We start from the raw sequence: 12,465 nt of genomic DNA on the forward strand, positions 1-12,465 counted from the left end.
TAGACCAGCATGGTCTATGGGGCTTCTCCTTTGCAGGGAAGCAGGCGTCCACCTGGAGCAACCAGGCAGGCAGTGTAGATTCAAAGGTTCATCGTCACAGAGGCCACTAGCCAACGGGCAAGTGACCGGACAGACGCGTCGAGCAGGAAAATGCAGAAGGGCCCCGCGCAGAACTCTTGAAGTGTGGAGGGCTGATCTTCGTTGCAATTGATGCTGGGGGCTGGAGCCTGTAAGTTATAATAAGGAATCCCCAGAGCTCCCTGGATATATCCCCAGTTCTTAAGTGCCGCCTGTAGGATCTTAAGGCGGACTTTTTTGTAGAATTTTTGGTCCCCAAATTTAAAAAGAAAAAATTCCAGGTCCTGTGGCTGGTCAGATAACATTGCCTGGAAGAGACAGCCCTGTGAACAGGAGTCTAACTTATTGGCCAATATTCTGAAGTTTTTAAAATGAAAGGCATGGCAGTATAAAAGTAAATCGGGTAGGGCCAAACCTCCCATCTTCAGCCCTCTCTTCAATTTCTTCCAGGCTATCCTAGGTGATTTTGTGGGCCATATAAATGATCCAATCTTCCCTTGAAGGCTAGCAATGTCCTTAGGATTAAATGAGAGGGGGTGTAGTGTAGCTCCTATTTTCCCAATAGGCTCTGCGCATTGGAATAGTGCCTACAGCAGTAAAGGCCTAGACCAGACGTTAACTAGGTCTACTACTGTCGATACTAGACTTAATTTTTGGGTTTGCCAGCTAAGCTCAGAGTTCGCTAGAAACTTTCTCGAATGTTCAAGGAAGGATTAACTCCCCTGATTAGACAAGAAGGGATTTAGTTTCTGACAACCATAGAACATGACAACTTTGCTCTCCCCTAATCAAGAGTCAATCTCGAGAGTCGTGTGAGCACAAGGCAATTATTTTACTCAGTCAGTACGTGCATTCTTAGTCTCATCAGAATGTAGAGAAAAGGAAGAGACGGGCGTGTTCAATAAAAGATGTTATTTATTGATCAGTCTCTTTTCTCGTACAAGAGAAATGGATCGATATTATTGCAATACTTATAGTTAAGTAAAGTGCATACATTAGAAGCAATAGTATAAAATAATACTGTAAAAACATTGATATGGTTTCTGAGCCATATGATGTTTAAAATGATTAAAATATATTTACATACACATATACATTTGACTAAACGTACTCAACTGGTGTTTCTAAATACGCCTACCCCGTGTACCTGACCTAAGTCTAATGCGTGGGCGGGAATAGAAAGTTACAGTTTAGTTTAAGTTTGTTTTTGCCAAGTGAATAACTAAAGAATTCTCTAGGAGGGGTTATTCAGTTCTGTACCTGGAATTTAGGATGAATGAGGAATGGTATCTCTTTCTCTGCTCTCGATATTCCAGGCTGCCTGCGAGGGCTGCCCAGAAGCGCCGGTGCTGGGTCTCTCGGCTTGAGATAGCAGCGCGTCTCTCAGCGCGTCAGGAAGGCGGGGCTGCTGCCTGCGGGGTCTGCTTCTGCTCTCGGCTTCGGCAAGTATGGCTGCTCCGTCTTGTCACCACGCGTGTGTTTGCATAGGGCAAGGTCGGCAATATTTATACCTTAAAGGTGCCGAGATTGACGTAAGGATGGACATAGGTACGTCAATAAAGATGTCATACGACTTGCTCGTTAGCACATTCTTTACTAAAGTTCTCTGTGAAATCAAAACAATGGCCGCACGGATTATCCAGGTTGTCATAGGTTTGATTTGTTATGAGAACGTCGTATGCCTTATCAGGGGCTGGAGGAATGTCGCTTGTCTAATTAGATCTCAAGCGTTATGACCTAATCAGATAACACGTTCCTGTGCCGTAGTGTGACTGCGTCAGATAACGGTATCTGCATCATGGGGGATTTCTTGCCTCATGGGCTGACTGTTAGTTAACTAGCTAGTAAGTTTAACCAGAATAGGGTCAGGAATAGGGGGATCGAATCAGAACCTATAGAAATACACGACACCCACTCCACGCTAACTATGGTCATATCTACTAATCTATGCATAGTATAACATAGTACAACATACTATAGAGTATAGTGTATACCTTACCACCCCAAAATACATAAATGCATTTCGAAATTTTCAAATATACTGAAAAATTGCAGTCATATATATTGTATGCACTTAAGCTATGAATTAAATGCAAAAGTGAACACGCATTGTTATGCATTATTGATTGTTGGTATATGAGAAATACACATGAAATGGCTCTTAATATGGCTATACAGAAAAAAAAATCGAAACCATTTCATCACATAAAATCTATTGCGAACATACCAGCGGGCAGCTAAAGTCTATAAAGTCTATAAAGTATCTAAAATAGAAATCTTAGTTCTCTAGGAATAGTCTCTTACTTTAAGCAGAAAATCAGTGTCCCGGGAAAAAATATATAGAAAAATATTTTAGGGGCTTGCTGAAAAAAGTTGCTGTCCGTGAACTGGATTGTAATTGTTCATGTGACTTTATTTTTAAAGTTGAAGGCCGAATTCAGGGAACGCCGTGTGCGAGTTTACTCAAAAGTCTCTATTTCTGTTCCGGAGAGAACATCATATCATTCAGGCTTTCGAAAAAACTGTCAACAGCTTCATGGGAAAGTTCCTCTAAGTCGGAAATAGGGGTAACCATGCATTCATGCGCATGATTGTCTCCATTGACATTCTGATTTGCATTGCTGACAGAAGGTTGTACCTGTTCGATGCTGCTTTCATCTTGAACTTCACTACTCTTCAATCGCAGTGGTGAAGATTCCAGGAATGCCGTCATCAGAATTGGCAGCCTTTGAGGGCAGCACAGTGCGTGAACCTTGGTAGGAACCAACAGTGTATCTGCATCCACCGGCGCATCCGATTGTAGCGTCAGACAGGTGTCTAACACGCATTCTTCTCCGCATAGCAGACACCTTAGTACAGGTAAAACACACCTTTGCCACATTGGTCGAAATGATAGAAACCAAGTCATGTTTAGGTCTCTAAGCCGGGATAGTCCCAGGATTTTTGATATCCGGTCCCGGTATCCAATGGCTAGGATCGTATCTTCCATTGTCGCGAGAGTTTGATCTGTGACATGGGTTGCCATAACGAAAAATAAGGACTAGGAATAGGATTCCTGCAATTAGTCCTAGGATCAGGGGAAGTCCGCCAAAAATCGAATGGACGAAATCTGGAAAAATACCCAGTATGGCTTTGAATGGTGTTAATGCCATCGAAAATACTGTCTTAAATACCTTTGAGACCCCAGTGGTATCAGAAATATTTAAGATTTCGCTCAGGATTTCCGCGAAATGTACGGGGGAATTAGTTGATAATAATGTATGTATCTCTGCAGTCGTCCTTGCGACTTGTAGATCATACGTTTCTTTAGATGACGTGAGCCTTGTAGGCGTCTGAAGAAGCACTGTTTTCATTCTGCTTAAAGTGTCTATTCGAATAGAAGTAATTTTCAAACTGGGCCATGCCCTTGCCTCCCTGTCTGGAAAGGAGCTGGGAAACAAAGAACGTCCACAGCACTTGACCTTCGCCGTCGTAGTGACGAGATAAGGAGTCCCGGGCATAAGACTACAGCATCTGCGGTCTACAATAAGAATGTAACTCCCATTATAGAGTCTTTGAAAGAATGGTTCTATTTCAGTTGCAGGTGCGCCTTGCTGGTGACATGAAAGGTTGTATGAATTCCCTTCACAGGCTCCGTGCAAACTAATACCGTTACACAGAAGCGTGCCGCTTAGTGACATAGCACAATTGTTGCCACTAAGAAACACTTTCTGTCCTTTGTTACTGACACATGCATGTGAATAGGGCAGGTTCCATGTTGTTTTAAGGTACCCCTTTCCCAATTTCTCGTACATGCCAGCCTGTATATATTTTTGGCAGTATTGAAACCTGAAGGTTGAGATTGGAATATTTATGATTCCGTGGATTATCCATTCACTGACAGGTCGTTCTGACATTGTCAACGGTAATCTTTCTAGTTTTTCAATGCTCAAGATTGTATAATCAGCACCCTTCTGAGCCATACCGATTTGTCTATCAGTAAGGTTAAAGATTTGGAATAGTGACGTTGTGTTGATTAAACGCCAAGGCACATAGCCTGAACGCAGATTTTGTAACGTCCAGCCAAGCTGTACAATAGAACGCAATTGTGACTGACCATGTTGTAATAACAGTAAGTCTTGCGATAATATATCGATTGCTGAAGACACAATGCTGTCCAATGAAAAAATTCTGGAGGACAGAGTCATTAACCCATTGTCCACTACAGAAAGTGATTTTTCCAAATTAATACGGTCAATTTCCCGTATTCTTTCTGCTGTTTCAATTTGAGTAACCTTCCAGGCCTCATTGTATGCTGCATATACAGAGGCTGCTATGAAACGCTTTTGACGCTGTTTGCGTGGTCCCATTATGAAATCACGCAAGTCAGCACCATCAGTAAGTAAAGTTAGGTGTTGCTTAATTTCAGGCAGTGTGGAAGTTTGTAGCCATTGAAGGCATAATTTGCCCACACTGTAGGTTGTTATTATCCCTGGGTGATGTCTTTGGGGATATCTAGGGTCTGGCCTGGTCATTTTGAAACCCTGTGTTTTATTCAGGAATCTATCTTGACAGTTATTTGTATCTGTGGGCCAGATCAACCATTGTTTCCAATCAGGATGTGTTCTGTTTTGGTTAAGTATATGGTTTATGTCTATTTCTTCATCTGTTTCAGAGTTATTGCTAAACATTGTTGGCTTTGGAATAGACAGGTTATTTAAATCTTTGATTTTGGCTAAGCCAAGACAGGTGGTTTGTTGAACGGTGTCATTTAAAAATATCATTTGTTCTGGGATCATGCAGGCTCTAAACAAAGCTTCTATACCCTGTACTTGCCATTCTTTTGTGCCCCAAACACTTTTCAAATCAACATGTTTGTCCCAATAATCAAATCCAAAACTATTCATTTTTTCAAAGAAAGAATCTGAATATATCAATTTTGTGTTGGTTATCATGGTTCTCATCCCTGTCTCGTTTGACAATTTGTAATAAAATGTTTCAGCATTAGTTATGTTAAAACCTGAAAAATATGAATATTTGCCATACATGGTTCTAGAGCTCCCTTTTGGAGGTGTAGCACAATGTTCCCATTGATTAAAATTTAAAACATTTCTAGGTTGTGCAGATTTATGCAAGAAATGGTTACCATAATGGTTATAGCAGTACATGCTGTCATAATTTGTAGAACCCTGCAAATAATCATGTTTTGTAAATTTAGCAGACATTACTAAGTCAGACATCATATTGTTTATACTTTCAAAGTCCCAATCATCAGCAAATGAGTTTGGTTTTGCAAAGTCACTCAAGGAGATCTTGATTTGGTGTGGATATTTCAGGATCTCGACCGGACCATAAATTTCATAGTCAGTGTTGTCCCAGGCTACCCCACCAGATATTGGAATTGCTGTGAAGTTGGCTGAAGAAAGTTCTGAAGAAAGTTCTCTTTTCTCGACGTGTGAAGATGTGTGTGGTTTGAGGACCAAGTTGATGTTCTGACTTACTGTGTCCATTTTAGCATATTTTCCCTCAATGAAGCGTCCCAAGGTAAATACCATGATGAGCCAAAGTATGAGGATAAATGCACCAAAACCCACCCAAAATTCAATCCATGGAGAAACTAGATATGTTTCTTTCAGTTGTTTCAAAAGTTCCTTAGCTTTGTCTTTAAAGGATTTTGATGATGGCTGTGTCTTTTGTTCGCTGAAGCCGTCAGAGGAATCATCGAAGTTGATGAAGTAACCGGATGCAGTTCTGTCAATTGTTCCAATTGGTTCAGGATTTTTGTTTCTCGCATTTTCACTTGGTACTTCTGTATAGATTGGTGTGTCTCTGCTAAATGTCTTTATTTGGGTTTTCAGAGGTCTAAGTTCTATTGCATTGTTGCATAGTCCTTGTTGTTCTTCCGTAGGCGTTTCGAATGTGATGAGCCTCTTTGATAGGACCTCTGTACTGGTAGCAAACCTTGGTGTTCTGCTACTTATTGGGAGTCCACTTGGCCTACTGTTTGTTATCGGCCACATGTTGTGGTTTTACCAGGTCGATGGATACAACTCGGTTCTCCTTTTTTCCAGCAAGTGGCGGTAGTACAACTGATCTTGTCCCGTTGACAGACAATACAGGAACTGCTTTTCTGTAAGAAGGCCCAAATTCCTTCTTTACCGCGATCTTCTCCCTGACTAGATCCCCGACTTTTGGAATCCCGACAGGTCTTGCTGGGACAGGTGGTGATTCTTCAGTGGTCGTTGGCTGTTCTTTCAACTGTATGTTGCTCAGGTCTTTTCTTGTTTTGTTTAAGTCCTGCAAAATAGCCAAACGGTCTTTGACATCAAAGCTTTTTTCTGTTACCACTGAAGTCTGACTATCAAGGTCAGAGATCAACATCCTAGTTCCGAATAATAATTCGTACGGACTGAATCCCTTCAGAGAATTTCTTGGCAAGTTATTAAGACTACGTTGGACACTTATTAGATGTTTGACCCACCCAGCTCCCGAACCTAATATCCTTTCTATTATAGATTGCTTTCTGTCTTGGTTTTTTCTTTACACCATCCCATACCCTCAGGAAGGAAGTGAGAAGATTCCCGCTGGGCTGTGCTCATTTGGCCATTCTTTCCCCCCCCAGGCTGGATTGCCTGAGAAAAGGAAAAATAATTGGTCGAACGTAGCATGCTCTTAGCGTATATGCCATTTAGACTCGCAAATCTTGTATAACAGTCCGGACGTCAGCCGAGTGTTGTGGATCTACATTATAAGTGGGAACTAGCCTGTATATGTTAATCGCAAGCCATTCTTTTTAGTGGTGATGTTATCTGCCTTGATACGACGAGGTATTAAACTGCTTCTCTCCCCACTACGATCTCTGTTGCAGTTTGGGCAGTTTTTTACAAACATGGTGTAGTGCAGGCTCATGCCTGGCCACCAGTACCGTGATTGTAATTCTTCCAGAGAATCCTTTAATTTAAGGTGTCTGAGACCCTCGCCCATGTGTGCGTCTGCGATTAACAAGTTTCTCCTGTCCATGTTTGGAATCACTCTATCCCCCACTCCAGGGATTCGAGCAAAAGGAATGGAGTTTGCATCTATGATGTATGTGTAATTGAGTGGATAGTTGATCGGTAACGCCGAGCAGTCGCCTTTTGATGACGTTTTTACTGCCAGCAATGTTTCGCCGTCAATGTATTTTAATGTACGCTTTTTTCGATCTACGGGAGCCGGTTTACTGGCTGCCGCTGCGGCTGTTTCAGCCAATGAATTCCCTACAACGTGAACGCCATCACGCTGATGACTCAGTGAGTGTGTCACGTGAGTCTTTGGTAGTTCTTTTTTCAAAAGAGCTACCTGTTCCCAGAGCAATCTCTGCTTTATTGGTGCATCTGTGTCATCTTTGTAACCGTTCTGAATCCATGTCTGCAAATCCTTGTTATATGCTTTGACGCAGAAATATGAATCTGACACTATAAGTGTCGGGAATTCGCGATCCGCATTATCTAGCGCCATTTTCAAAGCTATTATTTCAGTTTGTAGTTCTGAATTAGTTTCTACTGAGTGTGATTTTGTTAATAGAGGTCTTAGTTTACCTCCGTGCCACACTTCTTTTGTAATCTCACATGTGGGATTGTATGCATGTTCTCCCCAAACGGAGGGTTGAGCATGTCCGTCTGTATAGATTACACAGGCGTAATGTCGTAGAGGCAGAATGTCGATTGGCAGAGGATACGTTTTTTCATATTTTAGATTTTTTAATTCTTCTAGTTTCTTAAAAGACTGTTAACCAGGCAATACTTGATAATTCATATCCTCCGTACTGGATTTTCAGATGGGCAATTCTGGACTTTTTGAAGTTGAATTTGTAACCCTCTGCAGCGAAACCAAGTATTATGGTGTTCACTCTTTTCAAGTGAGTCTCCAAGTCATCATCTGTTAAGTAAATGTCATCGACATAAGATAATGCTTCATCATCATATAGTTGTAGTAATTCTGTTACTCTCGCTGAGAATACCCCCGGGCTGTTCTTGTACCCCTGGGCTAACCGACAGAATTGTTTTTGAGTGCCATTTACTGAGAATGCAGTTAAATATCTGCTCTCTGGTGCTATGTTTTGACAAAAGAATCCGTTGGAGATGTCCAAGGTTGTTTTGTATTTTTTGCGCACTATGTTATTCATTAGTGCAGCACTGTGTGAGTTTTGCACTGCAAAAGTTTTGCAACATGTGTTAAGGTGTCGGTAATCCAAAACTAGACGGTACGAATTGTCTGGTTTGGAGACCGGAAATAAAGGATTGTTCATTTGTGAGGTGCAAGTTTCAATCACCCCTTGGTATTCTAGCTGATCTAGTATTTCATTTACTTGTTTTTTAGCTTCTTGCTTAATTGGGTACTGCCTTTGTGCAGTAGGTTGTGATTTTAACTGGACTTTGTGAGGAGGAGAATCCTCATCCCATCCTACATGATTTTTATATAAAGCAGGTGCTAAGGCCACTGCCCACTTTCTAGCAAGTGTATATTTTTTATGAATCGGTATTTGATTCGAGAAGGCAGGCATAATTACTTCTTCGCCATGAGGGCACTCCCTGACAAACTCTGGTGGCCAGTCTTTTTCAGCTAGAAGGATGTCATAGCCCTTGGATAGGTTATCCCAAAATAGTCCCCTTATTTTCCTAGTCTTATCTCCCTCTATACGTAATGTTATCTCGTATATTTTGTGGGGCTTGCTAACTCTGGTATCTGCAGTTTCCACTTGAAGGTATTCATTCGTGTCCACTGTCTCCAGATGATTCATAAGGACTTTGCGAGCTATGCTCACCTCTGCTGCGCTGTCTAGCATTGTCTGAGCCCATTCTCCGTTTTTCAGTTGTGTCCTCAGTATTCTCGGCATTGTTAACTACCTTGATACTGGCTACCTTTTTTTTTGGAAATTGTGATTTCTTTTTCAGTTGAGCAGGTTCCTTGTCTTTGGACTTGGCGTGCTCTTCTGATCGTCCTCTTCTTTCCGATTTCTGCGAGGAATTCTGAAAAGATTGAGAGGGACGTGTATCAATGTCTTGATATCTATCAGGTTTTTTAATATTATCCCTATTTCTAAGGTTATATCTATTCCCAGAGGGTTCACTCTGAGGTGACCTTTGTCTCGGGTTCGGAGATTTCTCTCTTCGCCTAGGAGACCTTCCTCTGGACTGGAATTTCTTTTCTTTAGGATTGGATTGTTTATTTCCATCCCAGTTCTTTTTTGGTGAATTATTATTAAAAAATATTTTTTCTGGACTTGTAGTCAGTTGCGGTTTTACTGGTATTCCACCTAGACTATCTCTGCCTAGTTCTTCATAGGATTTTTCTATGATTCTGGCAATTTCAGCTGGTTGGTCTGCTATATCTGTCTCTTTTAACCTCTGGCGGATCGCCACGTTTGCTGCTTCACCCTTTATGTTGGCTAGTAATATAGCCGAGACCTGCTTGAAGTCTTTCAGTAATTTCATACCAAGAGTTAAAGCAGGTTCTGGACCGTATTCATCTTGAATTTGTTTTAGCACATCTGGTATCACCGAAATGGATGGAACACCGTGCGTTTTTGTATAGATGGAAGCAAAGACTGTACCCCAAGTGTCACAGTCCTCAATGTGTGGTGCGATTCCCATTGGGAGACATATAGTCAGAATCCTGTGTTTTTCTAATGGGGTGGTGTCAGGAAACACCGCCTCTATTTGGGTAATTTTCTGTGCCAACCAGAATGGTATTTGTTCCCGTTTTGCTGGGACTTTACCTAGGCAGGATTGGATGTTCTGTGGTGTAATTTTATTTGTGTTCCCCTGGTGAGGGGTCAGCTGTGGAAGTTTAATCGCTGGCTGAATTGTTGAAGTCCGCATTACATACTGAACTAATTGTCTGTGAATTTTTAGTAGTTGTTTTAGCTGTATTAACAGCTCTGCTGCAGGCATTCTTTCGATGTCTGGATGTGGTGTGTATCCGGCTAGGACCGGCCACGTTGCTCCTGGTCTTCCTAAAGGACCGAGCCTTGTAATGTGATTGTTATGTATTAGGGCGCCATCAAATAAGAGCAAATGCTCTTGGAATTTGAGTGGTACTTCCACCTCCTCGAAAGGAGTGTACGTTTCAGGAGGTTCCTCTACTTTGTAATAGTGGAAGTACTTTGTTACAGCATTTGCTGCTGGAAAATGTATCCATGTATAGTATACCTCTGTCTGCCGATATTCGTGTGCCTCAATTACGAATATGACTGTGCCACCTCTAGGTGTCAGTCCATTTTCTATAAGTTTTAAGGTTATAGATCTCCTTTTAATGACCGGAATAAGTATTATATCCGCGTCTGCTGCTTGCATGGTAGCATCAGCATCTGCTATTTCAGTAGCTAATCTAATTGCCTCTCTTTCTCCATCGCTGTCTCCCATTTTACTGACAGGATGGTTTTATTTTTATTTGCAGATCAGGTTTCTTTATGGAAACAGAGATTAGGTGCACAATATTTTGGAACTGTTTTATCCTTCAACGTTGACTAGACCAAGAACCGTACATAGGAGTTCCCTCCTGCGAGGTTTTGGAGGATATAATAACCTTTCACCCACTCCAGACGTCTTTGGAGTATTTGGGAAAAGGGGTCTGAGTGAGAAAGCACGACTGAGTTACTCTAAATGTCTTACGTTAGTTTTATCGCCCTTTCGAAACGCGTTGGGCGCCATGTAGTGTAGCTCCTATTTTCCCAATAGGCTCTGCGCATTGGAATAGTGCCTACAGCAGTAAAGGCCTAGACCAGACGTTAACTAGGTCTACTACTGTCGATACTAGACTTAATTTTTGGGTTTGCCAGCTAAGCTCAGAGTTCGCTAGAAACTTTCTCGAATGTTCAAGGAAGGATTAACTCCCCTGATTAGACAAGAAGGGATTTAGTTTCTGACAACCATAGAACATGACAACTTTGCTCTCCCCTAATCAAGAGTCAATCTCGAGAGTCGTGTGAGCACAAGGCAATTATTTTACTCAGTCAGTACGTGCATTCTTAGTCTCATCAGAATGTAGAGAAAAGGAAGAGACGGGCGTGTTCAATAAAAGATGTTATTTATTGATCAGTCTCTTTTCTCGTACAAGAGAAATGGATCGATATTATTGCAATACTTATAGTTAAGTAAAGTGCATACATTAGAAGCAATAGTATAAAATAATACTGTAAAAACATTGATATGGTTTCTGAGCCATATGATGTTTAAAATGATTAAAATATATTTACATACACATATACATTTGACTAAACGTACTCAACTGGTGTTTCTAAATACGCCTACCCCGTGTACCTGACCTAAGTCTAATGCGTGGGCGGGAATAGAAAGTTACAGTTTAGTTTAAGTTTGTTTTTGCCAAGTGAATAACTAAAGAATTCTCTAGGAGGGGTTATTCAGTTCTGTACCTGGAATTTAGGATGAATGAGGAATGGTATCTCTTTCTCTGCTCTCGATATTCCAGGCTGCCTGCGAGGGCTGCCCAGAAGCGCCGGTGCTGGGTCTCTCGGCTTGAGATAGCAGCGCGTCTCTCAGCGCGTCAGGAAGGCGGGGCTGCTGCCTGCGGGGTCTGCTTCTGCTCTCGGCTTCGGCAAGTATGGCTGCTCCGTCTTGTCACCACGCGTGTGTTTGCATAGGGCAAGGTCGGCAATATTTATACCTTAAAGGTGCCGAGATTGACGTAAGGATGGACATAGGTACGTCAATAAAGATGTCATACGACTTGCTCGTTAGCACATTCTTTACTAAAGTTCTCTGTGAAATCAAAACAATGGCCGCACGGATTATCCAGGTTGTCATAGGTTTGATTTGTTATGAGAACGTCGTATGCCTTATCAGGGGCTGGAGGAATGTCGCTTGTCTAATTAGATCTCAAGCGTTATGACCTAATCAGATAACACGTTCCTGTGCCGTAGTGTGACTGCGTCAGATAACGGTATCTGCATCATGGGGGATTTCTTGCCTCATGGGCTGACTGTTAGTTAACTAGCTAGTAAGTTTAACCAGAATAGGGTCAGGAATAGGGGGATCGAATCAGAACCTATAGAAATACACGACAGGGGATGGTATTAAACAGGAAAGTTATTTTGGGGAGGATAGTCATTTTGACCAGATTCACTCTACCATATATGTTCAGAGGCAAACTTCCCCATCTTGATAGTAACTTGCTCACTTCCTTTGCTACTATCTGCCAGCTGGTTTTAGGAGTATCTACCAACTTTTGGGTAAGATATATTCCCAGATACCTGATTTTTTGTTTAGCCCCATGTACAGGGATTGCATTGTTCCAACCCATTATATCAGTTTTCTCTTTGTTGATTTTATAACCCGATAACCTTCCAAATTGCTCGGCTAGTTTAAATAGCTGGGGAATTGCGTCAACATAGTTTGAGGTGTATAAGAG

This window comes from Lissotriton helveticus, chromosome 1_1, assembly GCF_964261635.1.
Source record: "Lissotriton helveticus chromosome 1_1, aLisHel1.1, whole genome shotgun sequence".
In the NCBI taxonomy this organism is placed as follows: Eukaryota; Metazoa; Chordata; class Amphibia; order Caudata; family Salamandridae; genus Lissotriton; species Lissotriton helveticus.